The 25764-nt window shown below is 34.2% G+C and overlaps 2 non-coding genes across 2 annotated transcripts; one reads left to right on the top strand and one right to left on the bottom strand.

Moving 5' to 3' along the window:
• Window positions 1–8004: 8004 nt before the first annotated feature.
• LOC128039425 (small nucleolar RNA R71) lies at window positions 8005–8111 on the top strand. Its single transcript, XR_008193928.1, has one exon. It is a non-coding gene; the product is annotated as a small nucleolar RNA R71 (small nucleolar RNA).
• Window positions 8112–17895: 9784 nt separating this feature from the next.
• On the bottom strand, window positions 17896–18002 carry LOC128039496 (small nucleolar RNA R71). Its single transcript, XR_008193998.1, has one exon. It is a non-coding gene; the product is annotated as a small nucleolar RNA R71 (small nucleolar RNA).
• Window positions 18003–25764: the final 7762 nt, after the last annotated feature.

The following is a 25764-nucleotide window of genomic DNA, read 5'->3' as shown; positions in this document are numbered from 1 at the left end:
AAAAAACTAAGAATTCTATGGCAAATATACGATGAAAAGGGATAAGGGATATACGATGTTCATATGAGAGGTTGGAATTACTAAGAATCTACCCTTACTATCAGAATTGCCTTGGAAAAATCATTATCAATCTACTGCTCAAAAGAGTTCTAAAGTGGTCTTCTTCTTTCAAGAGCAAAAACCTTAAGTTACCTTGCTCGTGTCTATAGGCCTTAATGTGGTACCTTGCACTGTTTCTTTCTGTATGAACATTGCTCTATGTCTAGAGTCTACTGTAAGTATCTATCGAGTACCTGCTCATTTCATTGAATTTTTCTCTAACTAATCCAACCTTTTTAGAATTAGATTTAGTTTATGGGTATGCTGAACAGTTATCTATCTCAAGGGATTGCATGCATACAATTAAAAATAAAACTATTGAATGAAACAGAAAATTGATTCAAATCTATGCTTCAACCATTAATGAAAATAAAAGTTTCATCATACAATCTCAACCCTATGAGATTTAACTCATGGGTTGGCAAATAAAATTCAAAACCAAAATATCATCTAACACCATTTTCATCATTCAATTCACGGAAGAACAAAGTAAGAAATACAGAAGACTTCGGGAAGACATCTTTCCTTGTCCAGTTGACAGTTCAGCAACACAATGTCCCTACGATGGTTGAGAGGGACTATTTTTGTCTTCCTCTTTTCGTCTCGACTCAGCCGCTACCCTCTATTTCTACCTAAGGATCTCTTCACTCTTTTTCGTCTTTTTGGGTTTCCTCCTATGGCTTTTTATAGGCTTTTCCCTAGGGTAAATCCAACAACCCATGTTATCTTCTCGTCCTTTAAATTCATATTTCTAGGATAAAAATCAACAACCCAATATTATCTTCTCCACTTTTTTAGGCAATTTTTTTTGGTACAAGTACAATCGGGTTGAAACTGGTAGTCATTGAGCGTTGACTCGGTCTTCCTAGAATTGCCACGATATTCATGCTGAGAAAATGTCCAACCTTTTGCCCCAGCAAACCTTTACTCTTTATTTCTCGTTCCTCAACCTGCACCTGCCAAACCACTGAACACAGCCCTGCCATAAACAATTAAAAGTACCTAATATTTAAACACAGCCCAAGCTCCTAATGAAATGATGAAAATACAAATGAAATGTCCTAAAATGCAACTAAATGTACCTACGTACAAGCAATTGACTAGGTCTAAAGGCATGAAATATAACCTTTTTCAAGAGTTATTGCATCTCCAAACCTGAGTTATTGCTTGTCCTCAAGCAAAATAAATATGAATGCATGAATGCACAAATTTTTGCCCTTGCATATAACTATCTTGTGCTATTAATCTATTAAAAGAACAACATATACATCAGTTCTGAACAGTCTTCTGTCTCTAAAAACTTGGTCGAATGTCAAGGGTTTGTTCCAACAAAGGTAGTGCAGAAAAGTTACCCCAAAATTTTTTTCTAAGTACTCATGTATGCTTTCTGAGCATAACAAATGTCTCCTAATGCACTCAATTCATTTGTTACCTTTACTCAAGTTACTTTGTAACCTTTGCTCACAGCCTTTTCAAGATATTTATTTGTGCTTGTTTTTTCTCTTATTATTATTATTATTATTTTCTTTTTCTTCTTTTTCTTGTTTTTATAACATTAGGGGGTTTAGCATGTCACAAATTCTTTGACTTGGTAATCACAATGGAGCATACACCAAATTACCTAGTAATCAATCATGTCACAATTTAACTATAAATCACTCTTGAGGCTAAGGCTTTTAACTAAAAAGATGGATGGAGCAAACAACTACCTCGTTAGCTACTCAACCTATTGCTATAGTGCAGTGCCCCTTTTCTTTATTACATGCTTTTGCTCGGACTCACCTTTCTAGTCAACAGCACGATGGAGCAAACAAAGTGGTGCTGACTTACTCGATAATTCCAAGTATTGGAGTGCCTACTGTCTTTTATTTAAGTACTATCGTGGCAAAATGACTGAGTTTGGCTTCAAAAACCCTAAGTTCATCAGAAAACACTCACTATAATAAAAAAAAAGCTGAGTATGGAACATCTTATTTTTAAGAATAAATTTTCACGCAATCTAAACAAAGCTAAACTCGCCTCATCCACTATTACATGTTCTAGATATACTGAAGAATATAAGCTCATCATCGAACCTCATGAGTAAAGATTGAACTTCTCATAGATAAAATAGTACTTAATAATCACATGACATTGGCAAACAACTTAACTATACTAGGATGAACATACATACTAGATACATAATGCAACCGAAATGCACAATACACCCCCAAACCTAAGGGATGCATTATCTTCAATTCATGAATAAATATATGCAAACTATGTAATATCCCGAAATAGGGCGTAAATGAAACAGTGGTTGCGAAACCAAAAATTTGAAATAGAAAAGTTTATTACGATGAATTATCGTGATTTACCGATTGATTGGATGCATGTGTTAGACTAACGATAAAAATTTTATAGATTGCATGTTTAATTTGTCTATTAGGGCTTTTTTGCAAAAGTTGCAAAATATGTGTTATAGTTCATAAAGTACTTAACTGAAATGGGGGTTTAAAGTAGAGGTCCTTAAATAGAAATTAGATCATTAAAGTTTGATGGAAAAAAATAGACATGGTTAGTAAGTAAGGTATTTAAGGGCATTTTGGTAAAATGCCTTAATTAATGAATAAAGACAAAATAACATGAAATAAGCTATCATTTTCTTCATTTCTTTTCTCCATGGCTGAATGTATCAAGGGAACACCATGGCTAGGGTTTGTTCATCTTCCAAGCTTCATAGTAAGTTCGTTCTAGCCCCGTTTTTCATGTTCTTTACATTTTTAGAATCCCGGTAACTCGCTTAAGCTAATTTTACCATTAATTCGAGCTAGGATTTATATTGGAAAATTACCCATAGATGAAAAGTGTGTATTTTGATGTTTCATGATAGAATATGAAGCTTAGAATTACGTTAAACAATTTTTCCTAAGCGATTTTCAGTGAAAACGAGTGAAACGGCATAATCGGTAAAAATTATTATTGTTCATAAGTGCATGTTAGAGCAAGAATTTGATGTTTCCATAGAAAGGAAAAATGTTAAGAATGTCATAAAATATAGGAAAAAGGAATAAAGTTTAATATCCGAGCCCAAGGGAAAAATTGTAATTATGAAAAAGTTTAGGGGCAAAAATGCAAATTTTGTCAAAATATGTTTTAGGTCTGAAATGCTTAGTAAATTGATTAAATAAGTGAAATATGATGTTTTAGATCCCCAAAAATGATATTTGGACCTAGAACGGGAGAAAAACCGAAAATCAGGAAAGTTGATCAAATGGTCGTTTTGGTTCGAGGTAAGTTCATGTGTTTAATATGCATTTAATTAAGCATGTTTGAATGCTAAATTGATATATTAGTTATAAATGCTTTAGTATTGATTTTTGAATATAATGATAATAGTTGAGAAATGTTCGATAGTGATTCGACATTAAAAATGCGAATTCGAATAAGTTTGCATATAAGACCATAGTTGTAATGTGGCTTTGTATTAGATCAAGAAAGTATTGAATATCATAATTTGAGGAGAGTAAGATAAATTGAGGATATGATGAGATTGAGAATGTAAGTATGTAAGTTGAGTAGCATTTTATTATTATGCAATTGTTGCTATTATTATTATTGAGTTATGTGACTGACCTTGAGAATTTGAGCAAGTATGTTTCAGCTATGATTTGTCAAAGCATTGATATCTCAAGGTCCATGTTTATAACATGGAAATTAAGGAAGAATTGATGAAAAAGTCCATGTTTATAACATGGCAATTAAGAAAGAATTGACGGAAAAGACCATGGTTTGACCATGGCAGTAAGTGTGCCAATGTAAGACCATGTCTGGGACATGGCATCGGCATAGACCGAGGAGTGCCAGTGTAAGACCATGTCTGGGACATGGCATCAACACGAAAAGAGAAAAAAGTCAGTGTAAGACCATGTCTGGGACATGGCATCGGCTCGGGATGAGTGCTAGTGTAAGATCATGTTTGGGACATGACATCGGCACCGATATGTGATCCCATGTAAGACCATATCTGGGATATGGCATTGGCGTCCTACCAGGTGTACGAAATATCCCGAACATTCTTAATATTACAAGTAGTTCAACGGGAAATTCAAGGAGTATGCTCAAGATAAGTAAGAGTAGGATATGTGAGTATTATGACTAGGCACAGGTATGTACATCAGGCTTAATAATATTGGGGTTATAAGTTGATGATATTAAAAGTATTTTAATGAGTATATTCAAGTATTAAGTAAGTGATACGTTTTCAGTTATACTTATGACGCTTTGTGACATGATTGGAAATATGCCTATATTATGAAAGAGTATTAATGTGTTAAATGAGATGTTGTAGGTACGTAAGCAAGCTATTAAGTAAGGTACTTTATTTTTTTTTATTCTGAGCTTTTGGTAAGGTTACCGATGAGTAAGATGGGAAAGTATGAACTTAGCATTATTTATGCAAATTATGAAAGCTTAGTAATAAGCTAAATTCATTACTAATTATTCTTATGTTACATGTGAACTTACTAAGCTTTATAAGCTTATCTCTTTCCTTTCCTTTGTTCCAGAGTCTTATCAAACAAGCTCGGGTTAGAGGTCGTGGAAGATCGCTTCACACTATCAACTATCAAGTTACCAATTGGGTATTTTCATTGACAAACGTTTTAAGTTATGGCATGTATAGGGACTTAGTCATTTTGTGTGTATGTCTTTATGAAATGGCTAATTAGGAGTATGTTTGATGTTATGTATGCCTAAATGATATTTAATACAAAGAAATAATAAAGGAGTAAAAATTTGCAATGGTACAGTTTTTGGACAGCAACAATGACGTGATTTTGAAAAATCACCAAAATTAGTAGAAATCAAATTGGAGAGTGAATGAGGTATAGAATTAAATCTTATTGAGTCTAATTTCATATGAAAGAAACAATGCAGGCAAAGAAATTTTATATTATGAGATATTTGAATTTTAGTTTAACAGGGCCAGAATGGTTTCTGAAGTCCCCTGTTCTAAATTTAGAAAATCATTAAAATTTGTAAAAAAATAATTATGAGTTATAATTTATATTCTTAGAATAATTAATGAGTATATTTTCAAAGGAAACAAATGGAAATATCATCTGAATTCTGTACAATGAGATAATTTATTTTTAGTGAAGAGTGGTTGGAATTGTCAGGCAGTAAAACAGGGGAGAATTTAACTAATAAACTGTACTAATTGGACAATCCAAAAATTCTGAAAATTTTTATGATAATAAGATATATGAGTCTAGTTTTAGGGTAAATTTACGGATTTAAATTTTGAGTTTTTTTAGCTCGAGTTATAATTAATTTAGCGACTACTGCGCAGTTGGACAATTTTTTTGTGAAGAGTGAAATAAATTATTTTAATTTGTTTAAGTATTTGGAAAATTTTTAATGTTCCCAGTTTGGACCTGAACCGTTTTCATTGCATGTTTTAGGGTCTCGAAGATCCTTTTTAGGGACATATTCATTGAATGCGAGTGAATTAATTTTAAAAGCAAATTTTTATGCTCCGAATTAGTAAGTTAAGTTAGGTAACACTTCGTGTTCGATTCCGGCAACAGTCTTGGGTAAGGGGTGTTACAAACTATATATATACAGGAAATGTCACGGAAAAATATATTCAATGTAATGTATGAAAGAAAAAGAAAACTTTCCTTGCTTGGACTGTATTGTAGACACTTCATTCTGTCCGATGGGTTGATTTACGAGCAACAACCTTGTACATCTACTTCCTCTTTGTCCTCACAATCAATCTCAATGTTGACAGACTCTGTTTTCTTTGGTTCTTCCTCCAGTGGTTTGGGTGCATTCTCTTCATTGGCACGATTCATCTCAATGGGCTCTTCATCACCGACCCTTTCCCCTCTTGTAATTTATTAAACAAAGGAAATTAAATAACTAAAAGATATTTAAATCAACAAAATAAAATAAAAATAAAAATAATTTTAAAGATGTTGAAGTTAAACATATTGTAGATAAATGGACTGTTTATGTTGCTCTACGTGAACACCCTAGTAATGCTTCAAGCGTTGTCTATTATCTTTAAATATGTCCCCCGTTTTCATGTCCTTGACATCAACAACTCCATGTGGATATACATACGCTACCAAGCATTTTTCATCAAAATTGAAAGGACTATTTTGCTCCAACAAACTGCACAAGGGTCTTCGTTCAAATGAATCTTCATCACTATCAAAATTGCTGTAGCAAAATCTTGTAAATTCTTCCTCTACTACTGTTTCTATCAAGTGAATGGCTCGACTCTTCATTCTCATCAGCAAATTTTAGGGTATTAAATACATTGAACTTGACCTACTGATCATTCATCCTCATGGTCAATTCACCTTTCTGAACATCAATTAAAGTCTTGCCTGTAGCAAGAAAACGTCTTCCAAGAATAATCGATACATCTTTTTCAACTTCACATTCTTAAATAAGGAAATCCGCAGGAAAGATAAATTTGTCTACCCTTACCAGTATGTCTTCAATTTTACCTTCCATATGGGCATAGGATCGATCGACAAGTTGCAACATAACCGTAGTAGATCTTTCTTTCCCAATTCCTAGCTTCCTGTAAATAGACATATGCTTTAGATTTATACTTGAATAGGGGATAGTGATTTCCAATTGAATAGGGGATAGTGAAATTCCCTACATCCTTCAACTTCAGAGGTACTTTATTCATCAACATTGCTATGCACCCATCAGTGAGAGCAATAGTCTCCAACTCTCCCAATTTGCGCTTCTTTGTATCTTTCATAAATTTCACGTAGTTGGGCATTTGCTCCAAAGCTTCTACTAGCGTTATATTGATATGGAGTTGCTTCAAGACATCTAAAAATCTTTTGAATTGAACATCCTATTTAGAATTTTGGAATCGCTGAGGAAAAGGTAAATGTGGCCATCCTTTAGGTTGCTGATATAGTGTTGTCGTGGCATTCCTATTGACAACATCATTCGATTCTGCCACAAGATTTTGCTACTTACCCTTTTTAGATTCAGTATGTTTTTCAGATGACTCTAGGATCTTTACCTGATTGGTACTTGCATTATCCTCTTCTACCATGGCATCATGAACAACATCACTCAACTAAGTCCCGCTTTTAAGGGTGATTGCTTTGCAATGCTCCTTGCTACTTTGCAATGTTCCTTGCCTTGTGTTCTTGAATTCTTAGTATCACTCGACAATGCTCCTTGTAGCCTTAAATTTAGAGCATTCGCTATTTGCCCCACTTGATTTTCAAGAGCTCGGAGAGATGTAGCCTGACTCTGAATTACATCATCATTCTTGGCCATATGTTCTTTCAACAAGTCTTCAATAGATGATGATGCCTGACCTTGTTGGACATTTTGCCTCAGCATAGGTTAATTATAACTAGGTGGTGCACTGGTGGCATTCTGTCTTATAGCGTGTTAAAATTCTTCGTACCGTGATTATTCCAACCAAATTTTAGCTGTTCCTTCCACCCTAGATTATAGGTGTTGGAATAAAGATTATTACTCCAATTGAAATTACCCATGTAGCACACAGATGCTGAATTTGATGCGCATTCATCAAACACATGATTTTCATCATAATAAACACATGACAGCTCGACTGATTTCATCTCCTAGACTGCAGTTGGATTTTTCATTATTTTAATCATATTAGCTAAAGAAGATGCCTGGGCTGTCAACGAAGTAATTGCATCAAGCTCCATGGTACCAGCAGCTCTCTTGTGCGTCCCAACCTTTGTGGTAGGGTACTGATAGTCATTGTTGGAAATCTTTTCCAAAATCTCATATGCTTCGTTGTAAGATTTATCCAGCAATGTACCATTAGCAGATGCATCAATTACCATTCTCGTATATGCATTCAGCCCATTATAGAATATTTCCATATGAGTCTTGTGTTGAAAGCCATGTATCAAACACTTTTGAATTAAATCTTTAAATCACTCCTAAGCTTCATATAGCGTTTCATCATCCAATTTTCAAAGAGATATGATGTCATTTCTAAGCTTCGCATTCATATTTGGGGCATTATACCATAGCAAAAACCTCTGACAAAGATCATTCCATGATGCCACTTTTTCTGAAGGCAGAGCATTTAACCATGCTTTCATACGATCTCTTAAAGAATATGGAAACAGTTTAAGTTGCAGAGCATCTTTAGGAACACCCTGTTGTCTAAATGAGCCACAAACTTTTATAAAAATTCTTAAATGCAGTCTTGGATCTTTAGTGGGTAGTCCATTGAACTTTCCTATTGTTTGCAACATCTGAAACATTATCAATTTCATCTCAAACTACTGAGCTTGTATTTGTGGTCTGACTATCCCTGGATTCAGGTAATCCAAAATTGGCACAACATACTGTCGGATTGGTCTATCTTGGTTATCTATCACCCCACGAATAGGAGGATTAACATCCTAACCATTTGGATTATTATTGAGAGTAAAACCATTTGAAATATCATTGAGACTGGGATCATTCCCATTTCTAGCCATTTTTCTTAGTTCTTTTCGCCTTATTCTCAAAGTTCTATCAATTTCTAGGTAAAAAAGATACTATTTGTTAGCAGGAATGCCTCTTCTCATACACTGTCAGCAAATCTATAAAGATTAAATTAAACTAAGTTAATTAAAACTAATGGAATTAAGTCAAATAACCAAACCAAAATTTACCAAATCGCTGATCCCCGACAACGGCACCAAAAACTTATCGCGTGTGACATGATATACGATTTATGCTAGTATACACATCGAATCAAGTAATAAAGTGATGAGTGAGTATAATTTCCATGAGGATCGAATTGAGGCAAAAAAGTTGTCAAGTTATTATAATAAAATGCAATTAATGCTATGGTAAAACTATGGTAAGTATGCAATGGAAATTAAAAGGAATAATGATGTATGCAATATGTAGAATTAATGAATACTTGGAAATGCTATGGCAAAAGGAAAGTAGAAATGTAATGGCAGTTTTGAAAATGATTACGTGAATAATGTGTAAATGAACAAGTAAACAACTAAGAATTCTATGGAAAAGATACTATGAAAAGGGATAAGGGATATACGATGTTGATATGGAAGGTTGGAATTACTAAGAATCTACCCTTACTGTCAGAATTTCCTTGGCAAAATCATAATTAATCTACTACTCAGAAGAGTTCTAAAGTGCTTTTCTTCTTTCGAGAGCAAAAAACTCAAGTTACCATGCCCGTGTCTATAGGCCTTAATGGGGTACCTTGCACTATTTCCTTCTATATGAACGCTACTCTATGTCTTGAGTTTACTGCAAGTATCTATCGAGTACTTGCTCATATCATTCAATTTCGGTCCAAATAATCCAACCTTTTCAGAATTAGATTTAGTTTATGGGCATGCTGAATAGTCATCTATGTCTAGGGATTACACGTATACAATTAAAAATAAAACAATTGAATGAAGCAGTAAATTGATTCGAATCTATACTTCAACCATTAAAGAAAATAAAAGTTTCATCATGTAATCCCAACTCTACGAGATTTAGCTCATGGGTTGGGAAATAAAATTCAAAACCAAAATAACATCCAACACCATTTTAATCATTCATTTCACGGAAGAATAAAGTAAGAAATTCAGAAGACTATGGGAAGACAGTTTTCGTGTGTCCAGTTCATACTCCAGTAGCACAGTGTCTTGCGATGGCTGAGAGAGACTACTTTCATCTTCCTCTTTCCGTCTCTACTCAGCCACTATCCTCTATTTTTGCTTAAGGATATCTTCACTCTTGTTCGTCTTTTTGGGTTTCCTGCTTTGGCTTTTTATAGGCTTTTCCATAGGGTAAATCCAACAACCCATGTTTATCTTCTCCTCTTTTAAATTCTTTTTTCAAAAACCCAAGATTATCTTCTCCTTTTTTAAATTATTTTTTCTAAGATAAAAACCAACAACCCAAGATTATCGTTTCTTATTTTTTAGGCAGATTTTTTTGGTACAAGTACTGCCAGGCTGAAACTGGTATGTGTTGAGTGTTGAATTGGTCTTCTTGGAATTGCCACGATATTCGTGCTGACAAAATGTCTAACCTTTTGCCCCGAAAATTCTTCACTATTTTATTTCTTGTTCCTCAACCAACACCTGCCAAACCACCGAACACAACCCTACCATAAGAAATTAAAAGCATCTAATATTTAAACACTGTCCAAGCTCTGAACTAAATGATGAAAATACGAATGAAATATCCTAAAATGCAACTAAATGTACCTAAGTACAAGGAATTGAATAAGTTTAAAGGCATGAAATATAACTCTTTTCAAGAGTTATCAGATAGGAAGGAAAAATATGGTTAGAAGCATTTCCCCTAGACACCATTACTACTTGGACTGAGTGTGTGTAGCTATTTCTTCTTCGAGTATTGCCCATGACCAAGGTACTAAGTATTTATACACAATTATTTTATTTCAAGCAAAGTACCATTGAAACATTGGGACAGGAATAACTTAGTAGCAGGAACTAATGAAGAAATTAAAGAAACTTTCACAGATGAACAATTATTTAGAGTATACATCCATCAAAAAAGGCCTAGAAAAAGCATAACACTGTGCTATGTAGATTATGTTAACTACATTACAAAAGGTTTCTTTCCATCATAGGCATCCTGGCGATAGAAGAAGAGGATAGTTCATGAATAGAAAAATTACACTTGGGAGGATCAGTATGAGTTTCGGAAATGTGCAGAAAAATTGGTTAGAAGGTGTGTAGCAGAGGAAAAGATATACAACGTTTTACAAGGATGCCATACGTCTCCATGTGGAGGGCATTTTGGCCGAAAAATGATAGCCCAAAAGGTTCTACAATCAGGTTTTTATTGGTTAACTATGAATAGAGACACCTACGAATTCATACAATGGTGTGATAGATGTCAGTAAACTGGGAGTTTATAAAAAAAGGGACAATATGCCACAAACAAGGATAATTGAGGTAGAAATATTTGATGTCTAGGGGATTGATTCATGGGACCATTTCCAAGTTCTTTCAAGAATCAATACATCCTTCTAGTTATTGATTACATTTCAAAATGGTTCGAAGTTGTTGCTTTACCTACCAATGATACAAAATCAGTAGTGAGATTTTCGAGAAAAAAACATATTCACTAGGTTTGGTACACTGTGTGCATTGGTGATCTACTGAAATTTGGTGTAGCAGATTATACTTGTTTTCACACTAACGGAGCCTGAATAAAAGCATTTTCATTACATTTTAGTTAAGCTTCTTTAGTTTTACTTACATTCAATAAAATGTGCAAATTGAGTCTTTTATTGACCCTAAGGGCCGAATGAGGCCTAAGGGAGAGCTAACGTACTTTGTGAGAGTGCGGGAGACAACCAAAAGGTATTTTAGGATGATACTAGATGTTATGTTGCAACACAGGAGAACTGATGTCGTAACATAGGGAACAGAATGAAGAAAAATAAAGTTTGCCCTCGATGCCGCGACACAGACTGAGGGTGTCACGACATACCCCTAAAGATGGCTACAGAGGAACATATTGGTTGCTATGTCGTGACACAAGTCCTGGTGTGTCACGACATCGACTCTGGGATGGAAATTAGAGACAAAGCAGGGGTGTTTTGGTCCACACAATTGAACTTAAAGCTTGGGAACATCAGCTAACCTAGGGTTAAGGATGATGGCCACCTAGATGCTATAAATTGGCTCATTTGGCACATGTTAAAGGCACCTTTTTATTAACCTAGTTTCTTTCTTTATATTTAGTTTCATTTTCTTATGGTTTTAGAGTTTAGTTTATTTGTTCGTTGTTTTCTTTCAAGAGTTTTGGATTGTGGAATTATTCAACTCTGTGGATTTACGCTTAATATCAATACAATCAAGCTTTTTCATTTACCCTATCTTGTCGATTTAATTAGCATGATTTCTCTTTACATCAATTATATACTATTTATGAACTCCATGAGGAACTAATCCTTCTATGGGGGATTAACGAGGGTAGGTATGATTTGTTAATTATTTTGTAGGGTTACTCAACGAATCAGCTGTTTAGGAAAGGGAGAATGTGAAACAAACCCTAGGCCTGACAACCCTGGGAAGTCATCCAGGTGGGAATTAACGCAAAATTGGTATTGCCTATCTGTGAGCACTTTAACCCCAAACCAGTCTAGATTGTGAGCTCGGAAGATAAGTAGTTCTTGCTAACTTATTTTGTTAGTGGAAGATTGGAAAATCTTGCTAGGGTAGCAACTAGTTCTTGGCGAGGAACCCGAAGCAACAGTTGATGGAGATTACCGAAGCGAGCTAATTACCCATAATCAGTTTTGATTTATTCTTCCTTTTTAATCAATTGAATTTTATCTTTTTATGCTATTTTATTTTTAGTATTATAAAACCCTAAAAATCTTTTATTTTATATCCTTTATACTATAACTAAATTTAAAAGTACTAATTAGATCTTTCAGTGTTTAGGTTAGAATTGATCTAGCACTCGCCTCCCTTGGGTATGATCCTCAGAGTACTCACCCACTCCATTGTAAAACTATACTACAACTAGACCTGTATACTTGCAGATACCGCCTCATAATTCTATATTTTATTGTAGTATTCACACTCTAGACGTTAGTACGTCCGGAGGCAGTCAATTGGTTAGTGATGAAGGATCTCATTTCCAAGCAAGCAATTTGAAGCTGCTTTGGCAAAATACAACATAAGACCGAATGGCAACGACCTATCACCCGCAAGCTAGAGGGCAAGAAGAAGTGTCTAGTCATGAAATTAAATAGATTTTAGAAAAATAGTGAACCCAAGTCGAAAGGATTGGGAAACAAAGCTAGACGATGAATTATGAGCTTACAACACAACATATAAGACTCCTTTAGGTAATATAAGCTAGTTTACGATAAGAACTACCACTTACCAATTGAATTGGAGAAGAAGGCATATTCGGTAATTAAAGAATTAAATTTAGATCCGAATTTAGCCAAGAAAGAAAGACAATTTCAATTATAGGAATTGGAAGAATTTCACTTTATGGCCTACGGAAACACTAAAATGTATAAGGAAATGAGTAGACTTCGACACTATCCAATGATCTGGAAACGTGAATTTCTACCTGGACAAAAAGTTCTACTATTCAGCTCAAGATTAAAATTATTCCCTGGCAAGCTTAAATCAAGATGGACATGTCCATACACCTTACACCAAGCGACTCTTCATTGGATAATAGAGCTGATCAACAAAGAAGGACATCTTTTTCTTGTAAGTGACCAAAGAGTGAAACATTATTTTGGAGGAATGACAAACATAGTAATTGATAACCAAGTCTTGCAATGCAATGCTCTATGGGATTTAGGAGGAAACAAGGGGATATTAATAAACGAAAAGAGTGATGGTGAAGAAAGTGACCAAATTGTTGATGTCACAACACAACTGAAACACATAGGAATCTGGCTTGCATGTCACGACAATGGACAACGTTCAGAACATAGAAACTGCTCTCGATGTCGTGACACCTCTAAGGGATGTCGAGACACTATTGAGTAACTCTGTTCTCTGAACTAACATTAACTGCTGACATTTTTATAGTTTAATTATAGTAGGATTCTTATTCTTTAACTTCTTGCTTAGTAGAAATAAATTATAACTCCTAAACACTTTATTCTTTTCTTCTGGTGCATAAATAGGTCACGTTAAGCCTCTTATTTACAACCAATAAGAAAGAAATATCAATTTACAGACGTAAAAGATAGTGCAAAGGACTTTAGATAAAAAAGATTATTGAATGGCTAGTTATAATGTAAGCGCTCCAAGCACAGCTATTGAATTCCAGGAAGGCAACATGGATAAATGCTTGCAACAACTATAGCTGGATACTTTTATCTAAGAATAGGGATTGGAAAGGAATATGGGAGAACACAATAGAGAGGTAATGGACTAAATTTTGTTTTCCATCTGAAGAGCCTATAATAGTTCCAATAGCGTAGAAATTTTATCCAACATTGAAACAAAGGGAAGCAACCAGACCATTCTGTGGGATGTGGTCCTTTGTGAAGGTCAAAGGGATTAATGTTCCAGTAATCGATATGAGTATTTGCTAATTTTATGACGTGCCATATCATTATCGCGACTATCTATATAAAATATATCTAAAGGAATTCAAAAATATAGACATGAAGAGATACTGAGATTCTTAATGGAAGGGAAAGTGATTTGGACATATAGAATAGGAACAACAATACCTAAAACATTCAATCAAGAGTTGATGACACTAAGAGCCAATATGTGAATGAAATTCATCTGTTTAAGAATATGGCCTATAGTAGAGATGTACGAGATTAGTCCAATCCATGCTATCATAACATATGGGATACTCCAAAAGAAACAAATATGTATTGGTACATGGATATACAAGAATATGGTTGAATGTATAAGAATTTTAGGATAGGGAATATTTTCCCCCATTTAATTACAGAATTGTGCAAAAGAGTAGGAGTCCCTATCGAGCGGTTGGACAAGACCATGAATCCCCCAAGGAAACTACTTGGAGATGACATATTCAAGCAATTTACTCTTCTACAGACAAAACAAAATGAGGAAAGGAGAAAAAGAGGATTTCAAGAAGATGATGAATAATATTTCGAGTTACTTTAGTAGGACTTTAATTTCTAGGAGTAGATGGATTTAGGAAAATTAAATTAGTTTCTTATTATTAGGGATTTGTACTTCTTTTTAAATTATTAAATTGAATATTTCCTTTATGTTCTTAAGAGGGACTGTATTAATTTTAATTTGTTTTTAGGAGTAGGATAGAAGTAAATTTTTTGTTGTTTTATTTTTGGTTTTGTTTTTCTATGTAGGAACCCCACAGAAAGGAGACACAATAATTTGAACTATCAATGAGTTGAGGAGGAAGCACGCACATGCCATTAATAGTTGGAACGACCACAATCAATTGGGTAACTTCATTCATTATCTTTTTAGGGACTATACATTGAGGACAACGTGTTATCTAAAGTGTTGGGGGGAGTAACATAAATTTTTTTCATTTTTATGCTTTTATTTCATTTTTCTTGTCATTGGTGTGCTTGAGCTTGTAGAAATACAAGTGATTGGTTAGTAGCATGTACATAGGTTGCTTGTGTTTACAAATAAATTTGGCATGATGATAGGTGGTTTTAAATTTTCGACTATTACACTACTCAGTTCTATATGTTACACTGTAAATAGGCTTTAAGAAATCAATTGTACCAAATGATATAGAAAATATATGGAAATAAGCTTGCTAGTATGAATGATAAATGGTTGAATTTGAGTTTGTTTGGTTGATTAAATTTGTGCATATTGAGATATTTAAGGGATGACCTAAGAGATTGTTTGGAACATATCCAGAGCCAAATAGCTAACCCATATTGATTCACCTTTAGTACCAATTTTTGAGCCTGTAAAAACTTCTTGATGAGCCTTATTACAAAACCCGAGACTGAAACGTTAATTTGTATTTACCCTTTTTCTTTGGTCTTAAACTGCACGATTATAGATGTCTAGCCATACGTGTTGAGGGTTAAGTAGATACATTACGATGGATTTTGTAAAAACAGAGTGGAGTAGGAAAGATTGGTGTGATATAAGAACTATAGGTTAGCCTAAAAGTGTAGAATAAAAGAAAATCAATCCAAGTAGAAAAAGTTCATGAAAAGTAAAAAACATTTTTGAGTGAGATGAATTGAACAGGAAAATGACAAAGTTACAAAAATAAGAAAAACTCATTCATTAGTGTACAAAACCTCCTAGGCTAGTCGTAGTTACTATGTCATGCTATGATTTCTTATGTGGAGAAACAAAAAAGGTGAGAGAAGGATAAATAAGGCGGTGAGCGAGTAAGGCAAGCTAAGGGGGAAGAATAGAGATCGATACAATGTGCCAAACTATTTTTATGTTTGTAACCTTTTTGATGCTTACTGTTTTTGAATTCCACACTTTTCCTAAGTTGATCTACCGTAATTCGGTGTAGTAGATTAAACTAGTTTACACATTTACGGAGCTTGAATACAAGTATTTTTGTTACGTTTTTGTTAAGTTAGTTTTATTTACATTCAATAAAATGTGAAAATTGAGTCGTTTAGGACAACAACCACCTAGAAGCTATAAATAGGCTCCTTTGGCACTTGTTATAGACATCATTCCATTAGCTTAGATTCACTCTTTAGATTTAATTTTGTTTTCTTGCTTTCTTAGGTTTTTTAGAGTTTAGTTTATTTGTTCATTATTTTCCTTCAAGAGATCTAATTTGTGAATGAGATCAACTTCTATGGATTCACACTTGTTATTAATATCAATTAGGCTTTTCTTAAACTTTCTACTTCAATTTATTCACTATTATTAATTCATCCATCTATTCCATGTTGTTTATGAAAGCCATGAGGAACTAATCCCTTTGTGGGGGATTAGTGAGTAGAGGTATGAACAATTAATCATTTTAAAGGGTTACTCAGTGGATCAGTTATTTGGATAAGGAAGAACATGAAACAAACCCTGGGCTTGAGAACTATAGGAAGTCATCAAGGTGGGAATTAACCCAACATTGGTATTGCCATTTGTGAACACCTTTACCCTAAGCGAGTCTGGACTGTGAGGTTGAAAGATAAGTAGTTCTTGTTGACTTGTTATGTTAGTGGAAGATTAGAAGATCCTACTAGGGTAGCGATTGGTTGATTGACGAGAAACCCAAAGCAACAATTGATGAGATTACCGAAGTGAGCTAATCACCTATAATCGAGATTTGATTTACTTTACTCTTCTATCTCCCAAATTTTATTTATTTTATGTTATTTTATCTTATTACTCTAAAAACTTTAAAAACCTTTCTTTTATGTTCTCGTACTATAATTTATTTAAAGTACTAATTAGATCTTTTAGTGTTTTGGTTAGAATTGATTTAGCGATCACCTACATAGGGTACGATCGTCAGAGCACTCACCTATTTCGTTGTAAAACTATATTACAACTCGACCCGTATACTTACGAATACTGCCTTGTCGTTCTCTATTTTATTATAGTATTCACACTCGACCAGTATCTTTTAGTTTTTGACATTGTTGCTGGGGAGGCAACGTCACTAGTTTGATTTGAATTTTCACACTCTGAAAGAATAATTTGAAAATTTGTACGTTATAGATACGATTTTATTTTACTTATTTTGACTAATTACTCTTTTTAGGTTTAGTGTATGACTCGGAGTAGCGTTACGCCTATTGTAGCAGCCACAGATCGAGAGAGAATAATTCAAAGAAATTGCTGACAATAATAACAACAACAGCAGCAACAATAGATGCAAGATCCACCACTACCTGTTGTAGGTAATGTACCACGTGACGCTGACTATAATGCCTTAGGAAACCCACCAGCACCACAGCTTCCCTTAAATGTGTAGATGGCTTGAAACGAGAGAACTTTAAGGGATTATGCCTTACGAAGTTTGGATATGGTTCAGAAGAGTGTAATAAGGCTGGCAATTACAACTAATAATTTTGAGATTAAACCGAAAATGATTCAAATAATCCAGAACAATTTGCAGTTTAGGGGCATTATGATAGAGGACCCTAATCAGCATTTTAAATGGTTTTTCCAATTCTATAATACTTTTAAGTGTAATGGGGTTACTGATGACACTATTCATCTTCAGTTGTTCCCTTTCTTCTTGATTGATAATGCTTTTTCTTGGTTAGACTCGCAGGCACTAGGGTCTATCACGACATGGGATGAACTCACTGGAAAGTTTTTACAGAAATTTTTCCCAATCAGCAAAGCAATTCAACTAAGAAGAGAGATCATTGTCTTTGGACAGATGGAAGGAGAAACTTTCTATGAGGCATGGGAACATTTCAAAATGTTTATTCAAAAATGCCCGCACCATGGATTTCCTAAGTGGAATGGACTATGAGTTGGATGCAAATGTACGATCTAGATTAGGCGAAGTAGTAGGAGGAGCCCTTATGAATAGGATGTATGAGAACACGTACGAAATTATTGAAAATATGTCGTTAAACTCCTATCAGTGGCCAATTGAATGCTTTACATATAGCCTAAAACTTGCTACGGTCAAAGCTATCGAAGAGGAAGATAAGTATTAGCAAATAGCGGATAGACTCAACAATATTGAATCTACTTCTACACCGTACACGTATAAAGGAAACAAACAACTCTTCCATTATATCAATAATCCTGCTAAGGATATAAACTATGGAGGAGACAAGCAACTCTTCCATTATATCAATAATCCTGTTGAGGTTATAAACTACATCGTGAATAGGGGTGGGAACCCTTACTTGAATACATACAATTTCAGCTGGAGAGATCACCCAAACTTGAGATGGGGAGGAAACCAAGGCAGAGGTAACAGTTCAAATCAAGTTAAAAATACTAATTACTAACCTCCTTATTTATAGAAACCTTAGGATAGGGCCAACCCTAGTGACCATACTACATGTGGTCAACGACTGGACATAAGTGAGGGAGAAATGCAGTCAATGAGAACAAATGTCAAGTAGGTGCAATCTGAGTGTACTAACTCAATAAGAACATTGACTAAGCTCAAGGATCAGATGAGCCAATTGATGAGCATGATGGGCAACATCAAAAGACAAATTGGCACAGGTATTCCCAGTAACACGAAAGCTAACCCACAGAGGGAAGGTAAGGAGCATGTGAAGGCTATAGCTCTCGGATTGGGCAAAGTACTGGGTAACCTAAAAATTCCTACCCCAAAGGCAACTGTGGACAATACTGATGAACCTAAAGATAACTCCTTAAAAGTGGGAAACGAACCTGAACCAGAGGAGGAGAATGCACTAGCGGCTGAGAAGGAAAAAGAAACACTTAAAGATGCCGAAATCACAAAGGTTCCATTCTCACTAAGATTAGAAGAAAGAAAAAAGTAGGATGAGGATGAATTTGTAAATTTCTGAAACTTGTTTAAAACATTAAAAACCATTAAATGTTAACCTACCTTTAATCGAACTAATTGAGAAGGTTCCAAAGTACGCCAAGTTTTTAAAGGAGATGACGACAAGGCGTAAGAAAATCAAGGTAGGAGAACAAGTTGATTTAAGTGCTCCTATAGGGTGATTATTCCAAGACAAGTATCTCGAAAGTTGAAAGACCCAAGGAGTTTTACTATTCCTATAGAGATAGGAAGTATTCACTTTAATAGAGCTCTATGTGATTTAGAAACTAGTATTAATTTAATGCCTATATCAATTTTTGAAAAACTCATGTTAGGGGATCTTAAAACTACTCAAACAACGTTACAATTCGCTGATAGGTCATCAATACATCCGAAAAAGGTATTACAAGACGTGTTCGTCAAGGTATGAAGCTTTTCCATTCCCGCAGATTTTGTGGTGCTTGATTTTGAAAAAGATCGTGAGATAACGATCTTATTAGGAAGACCCTTTCTAGCCACTTCTGAATCTACCATTGACTTAGAGAAAAATGAATTAACTATGAAAATTAATGGTGAGATTGAAATTTTTAACTGTGACCATCAACCAAGTGAGGAAGATAGAAGGAAGTTAAGGGAGCAATGTAAAAAATTATTTATTCTTAATATCCCCAAGTCAAGGGGCACACATCTTTTTATGCATGCAGAAAGAATAAATAGGTTTAAGGAAAGGGAAAAAATGGGCACAGGTGGAATGGTACAATTGACGATAGACTAATACCAATAGAACAAAAAAAATCATCCATCTGTGAATTGATGACACTGTTAGATGAATTCGACAGTAAAACTTAAAAATGTTTGAATTGCTTAGCTGTTGTAAATTATTGTATATTTAACTAACCATGGAGTTTTGATTCTAAAATTTATTTGATACATATTTAGACCAAGGCATCCTCACGATGGAATTTTGGGCTGAAACAGAGTTGGTGTTGCGACACAGCAACCCTATGTAGCGACATCACGCACATAATACAAATATCGATGAAGAACACAGTGGAGCGTCATTATTATTCCATTTTTTGTTAAAAAAACTTGTATTAGCTTCCAGATAAGTTTAATTTTAATTTGTAGGAATAGGACTAATAACAGGTTTTTGTTATATTGTATTTTGTTTAAATTTTCTATGTAGGAACCCAACACAATGGAGACACAACAATTTGAGCTTTACACAAGTAAATGAGGAAGCACCCACCATTAGCAGTTGGAATGACCACGATAAATCATGTAACTTCTTTCCTTATTATTTTATGGGCCACACATTGAGGACAATGTGTCAACTAAATTGTTGGGGGTAACATAGAAAATTTGTTATAAATTTTTATTTGTTAAATTTTTTTACATTTTTCTTTGATTTTATTATATTTTTGTGTGCTTGAGCTTGTAGAAATACAAGTGATTGGTTAGGAGCATGTACATAGGTTGCTTATGTTTACAAATAAATTTGGTATGATGGTCGGTGATTTTAAATTTTTGATTATTAGACTACTAAGTCTATATGTTACATTGTAAATAGGCATTAAGCAATCAACTGTACCCAGTGATATAGAAAATACAAGGAAACCAGCATGCTAGTACAGATGATAAATGGTTGAATTTGTATTTGTTTGGTTGATGAAGTTTATGCATGTTGAGATACTTAGGGATGACCTAAGGCATTGTTTGGAGCACATCCAGAGCCAAAAAGTTGACCTATTTGTTTTTCACCTTTAGTACAAATTTTTGAGCCTGTTGACACTTCTTGATGAACTTATTACAAACCCCGATCCTGAAAATATTAAATTGTATTTCCCTTTCTTCTTTGGTCCTGCACTGCACGATTATAGACATATGGCCATACGTATTGAGTGTTAAGTAGATACATCAAGGTGGAGTTTGTAAAAATAGAGTGAAATAGGAAAGATTGGTGTGATATAGGAATTATAAGTTAGCTTAATGTGTGAAAGAAAAAGAAAAATCCAAAAAAGAAATTATTACGAGTAGAAAAATTCTTAAACTAGTGAAAAATCATTCTTGATTGAGATGTATTGAAAAAGATAAAAGTCACAAAACAATAGAAAAAACTTGTTCTTAAGTGCCCAATAACTCATAGGCTAGCCATAGTTAGTATATCATGCTATGATTTCCTATTTATAGAGAGACAATGAAAGTGAGAGAAGGAGAAATAAGACAATGAGAAGAATAGAGATCAATACAATGAGCTAAACTATTTTCGTGTTTGTAACCTTTTTCATGCTTACTATCTTTGAATTCCATACCTGTCCTAAGCCTCAGAATGTTAAAAGTCAAAAACTCTTATGTGACCTAAATATTCTTGTGCATGAACGGACATCATACTAAACATATGCATAAATCACTATTTGAATTCTGCTCAGATAATTAAAGTACTTGTATGATTTGTTGTTGGATCCCTATAAGTGATACCTCTAATGCTTGTATATTTTGTAACATACTGAACATAGATGTTTGTGATCAAAAGTGGTAAGTCAGCTACTCATCATGTTAAAGTTGTCAGTAAATATGAAATGCCTAAGTCATTTGCTCCAAAGTCAATATTTCTATAATATTTGGTCAAGGGTCATCATTTTTATTACCTGTTTTTGTTTATGTTACTTGAGGACAAGCAATGGCTTAAGTGTAGGGAAGTTTAATCTACCGTAATTCGGTGTAGCAGATTAAACTAGTTTTTGCATTTGAGGAGCTTGAATACAATTATTTTTGTTATGTTGTAGTTAAGTTTTCTTAGTTTTATTTACATTCAATAAAATGTGCAAATTGAGTCTTTTATTGACCTTAGGGGCTGAATGAGACCCAAGGGTTGAGCTAGCGTGCTTTGTGAGTGTGTAGGAAACCATTAGAATGCGTATGAAACAAATATTGGTCACTGTGTCACAAAACAGATGATTCAATGTTGCAGCATAAGGAATAGAATAGAGAAAACTCAAGTCTGCCTTCGACATCACGACACAGGCTGAGGGTGTCACGACATACCTTTGAAGATAGATGAAAATGAGCATATTGATTGCTTTGTTGTTGCACAGGTCTTGGTGTGTCGTGACAACAAATTCGTGATGAAAATTAAATACGAAGAAAGGACATTTTGGTCTGCACAATCAAACTTTATGCTCGAAGATGTCAGTTAACCTAGAGTTAAGGACGACAACCACCAAAAAGCTGTAAATAGGCTCCTTTGGCACATGTCATAGACATCATTCCAATAGCTTAGATTATCTTTTTAGATTTAGTTTTGTTTTCTTTCTTTCTTAGGTTTTTTAGAGTTTATTTTATTTATTCATTGTTTTCTATCAAGAGATCTGATTTGTGAAGGAGATCAACTTCTATGAATTCGCGCTTATCATTAATATCAATCAGGCTTTTCTTAAACTCTCTACTTCAATTCATTCACTATGATTAATTCGTCTATCTATTCCATGTTGTTTAAGAAAGCCGTGAGGGACTAATCCCTCTTTGGGGGTTAGCAAGTAGAGGTATGATCTATTAATTATTTTATAGGATTACTCAACGGATCAACTATTCGGGAAAGGAAGAACGTGAAACAAACCCTGGGCCAGACAACCCTAGGAATTCAACAAGGTGGGAATTAACCCAAAATTGGTAATGCCCATTCGTGAACACCTTTACCCCAAGCCAGTCTAGATTGTGAGGTAGGAAGATAAGTAGTTATTGCTGACTCTTTCTGATAGTGGAAGATCAGAAGATCCTGCTGGGGTAGCGACTAGTTGATTGACAAAGAACCCGAAGCACCAATTGATGGGCATAACCAAAGTGAGCTAATCACACATAATCGATATTTAATTTACTCTACTATTCTATCTCCTAAATTTTATTTATTTTATGTTATTTTACCTTATTACTCTAAAAACTTTAAAAACCTTTCTTTTACATTCTAGCGCTATCATTTATTTAAAGTACTAATTAGATATTTTAGTGTTTAGGTTAGAATTGATCTAGCACTAGGCTTTCGTGGGTACGACCTTCGGAGTACTCACCTACTTCGTTGTAAAACTATATTACAACTCGACCTATATACTTGCGGATACCACCTATTCATTGTATATTTTATTACAGTATTCACACTTTGGACGTTAGTACATCTGGATGCGGTCATAAGCCTCAGAACATTACAAGCTGAAAAGTTCTATATGACCTAACTAATTTTATGCATAAATGGTCATTATATTAAACAACCACATAAAATTCTAATTTTATTCTGCTAGGATAATCAATTTACTTGTATGTTTTGTTGATGGATTCCTACAGGTGAGACCTGTAATGCTTGTACACTTTGTAATGCATTGAACTTAGTTGTTTGAGGTCAAAAGTGGAAAATCAATTATTCATCATGCCAAATTTTTTTATGAATAAGAGATCCCTAGTACTTAATGAATGAAAACTAGAAATGTATGCATGTTTAGGTAAGTTTTAATGTTTGCATTTGAGGTGCCTTGAATGACATATTGGTTGACTAATTTAGAACTATTGAATTGGTCATCATATACATGTTTTGGTAAGGTTTTGAGGTCATGTTTATGTGCACAAAAAGGCTTATAATTGTATGCATGATTGGTGTTAGAAATGGCTTGATTTTGGGCAAATTTCATGTCCAGAAGGCTTGAGACACGGGTGTGTAACATGACCGTGTAACCCTACTTAGGGAGTTACACGGGTGAGGACATGGGTTGGGACACGGCCGTGTGTCCCTAGTTTGAATGTTACACGGCCTAAGACACGAGCGTGTGTCTTAGCTGTGTGAGGCACACGACCATGTGACCTCTGCCCTCAAAATTTTCTAACTTTTTCTTAGACTTTCCAAATGTTCCCAATTTAGTGCCGATTTGTTTCTAAGGAAATTTTAGGGCCTCGAGGGCTTGATTTAGGGACGATATGTATGTGAATGATTGGTTTATAATGTATTTATGATAAGGTATGAATTGTTTGTTTTAACGTTCTATCTATATGGTAATGCTTCGAAACCCTAATTTGGCTACGGATACGGGTTAGAGGTGTTACACCTAGGTATGGTTAGATTGGTGTGCTAGAGCTTTGGGTCAGAAATGACCTGAAAAGAAAATAAACAAAAAAATAGGTATCGTATCTATATTTTTTTAACTTTCTTACTTATCTTATTAATTGTAAAAAAATATTTTATAGATTTATTGTTGAAACCTCCCCGGTAACGATGCCAAAAACTTGACCGCCTATAAACGAGTTATTATTTATAGTAAAAATAACAGACGAAAATATAAGAAATTAGAATGGCGCTGTCCACAAGTGCATGGGTCAAATTGTAATATAGTTTAGTCGAAGAAAATTTTTTTAGTTTATTTTGGAACTCATTAATTATTCTCAACTTTGCCCAACAATTACTACAACAACCCACAGTCTATTTTCATTCTCAGTTCAGTTTCCATTCTATTGATCTCAACAACAACTCTTCCATTGAATGCCATTTCATATAAAACATGGCATGATTCGCCTCATGTTTAAGTGAAATGTGCAGCTTTACTAAATTATACAATTTTGAATTTTATACAATTTAAGTCTCTATCACAATAATCTAGCTCAATATTGTATTTCCAGTCAGTCACTCATGTGTAACTTCCTTCGTTTTGCTAACTTACCTTACAATGAAAATAAAAGGGAAGTTAAATAATAAGTTGATTTATAGTGGTACTTATAGAAAATTTTGAACTATTCATCGATGACTTTAGCTTTTTCCTTCGCTCTTGAAGAAACCGGATCATCGGTAACAATTTTTGGATTAAAGCTTAAAAACCCTAAGTATTTTTTTTTGCTCTGTTTCTTTTCTTTGTTTTGTGCGTGGAAGGATGGAGAAGACAATCTTCTCTCTTCTTCCACTTAACTCATTTAAAACTTTACTTTTTTTATAATAAATAATAATAGTAATATAAAATCCTACATTTCTTAGCCACATATTTGGCATGTTTTAGTGCCATCTTAGACTTTTGGGCTAATAGCAATTTTAGTCCCTTTAACTATTTTCAAATTAAAATTTATAGCGATCTCACTTTAAAATTTAATCCTTGGACTAGATTATATACTCAAATAAACTAAAGTACTTATCCTTGATTCAATTCATTTATAACATAAATCCGAAAACACTTTTTATTAATTATTTATAGACTCAGTTCACTAAAATGAAACCCAAAACTGTACTTTTTGACACCACTGTATCAGGCTGTTTCACTACCACCAAAATTGAAAGATCTAGGGTAATTTACCATACCCTGCAATATCGGAGAAACCTATTGTGGTAAAGCCCTATGTGATCTAGGAGCGAGCATCAACTTGATGCGCATGTCCATCTTCAGGAAGTTGGATATTGGCGAACAACTATAACACTCTAACTAGTGGGTCGATCTTTAACACACCCGGGAGGAAATATTGAGGATGTCTTTGTACGTGTAGATAAATTCATTTTTCCTACTGACTTTATTATTTTAGATTTTTATGCAAATAAGGAAGTGCCAATTATCTTAGGGAGACCTTTCCTGGTGAATGGGTGAACATTAATTGATGTGAAAAAAGGAAAACTCACGATATGAGCTCAAGATGATCAGGTTACATTTAATGTTTTCAGAGCTATGAAATTCAATGATCCGGTTGAAGAGTGCTCTGCAATGTTGGAGTTAAAGTCCTTAG

The sequence above is a fragment of the Gossypium raimondii genome, chromosome 2 (assembly GCF_025698545.1).
Source record: "Gossypium raimondii isolate GPD5lz chromosome 2, ASM2569854v1, whole genome shotgun sequence".
In the NCBI taxonomy this organism is placed as follows: Eukaryota; Viridiplantae; Streptophyta; class Magnoliopsida; order Malvales; family Malvaceae; genus Gossypium; species Gossypium raimondii.
Note: the sequence above shows the minus strand (reverse complement) of the source record. Positions and strands in the feature narration are given on the sequence as shown.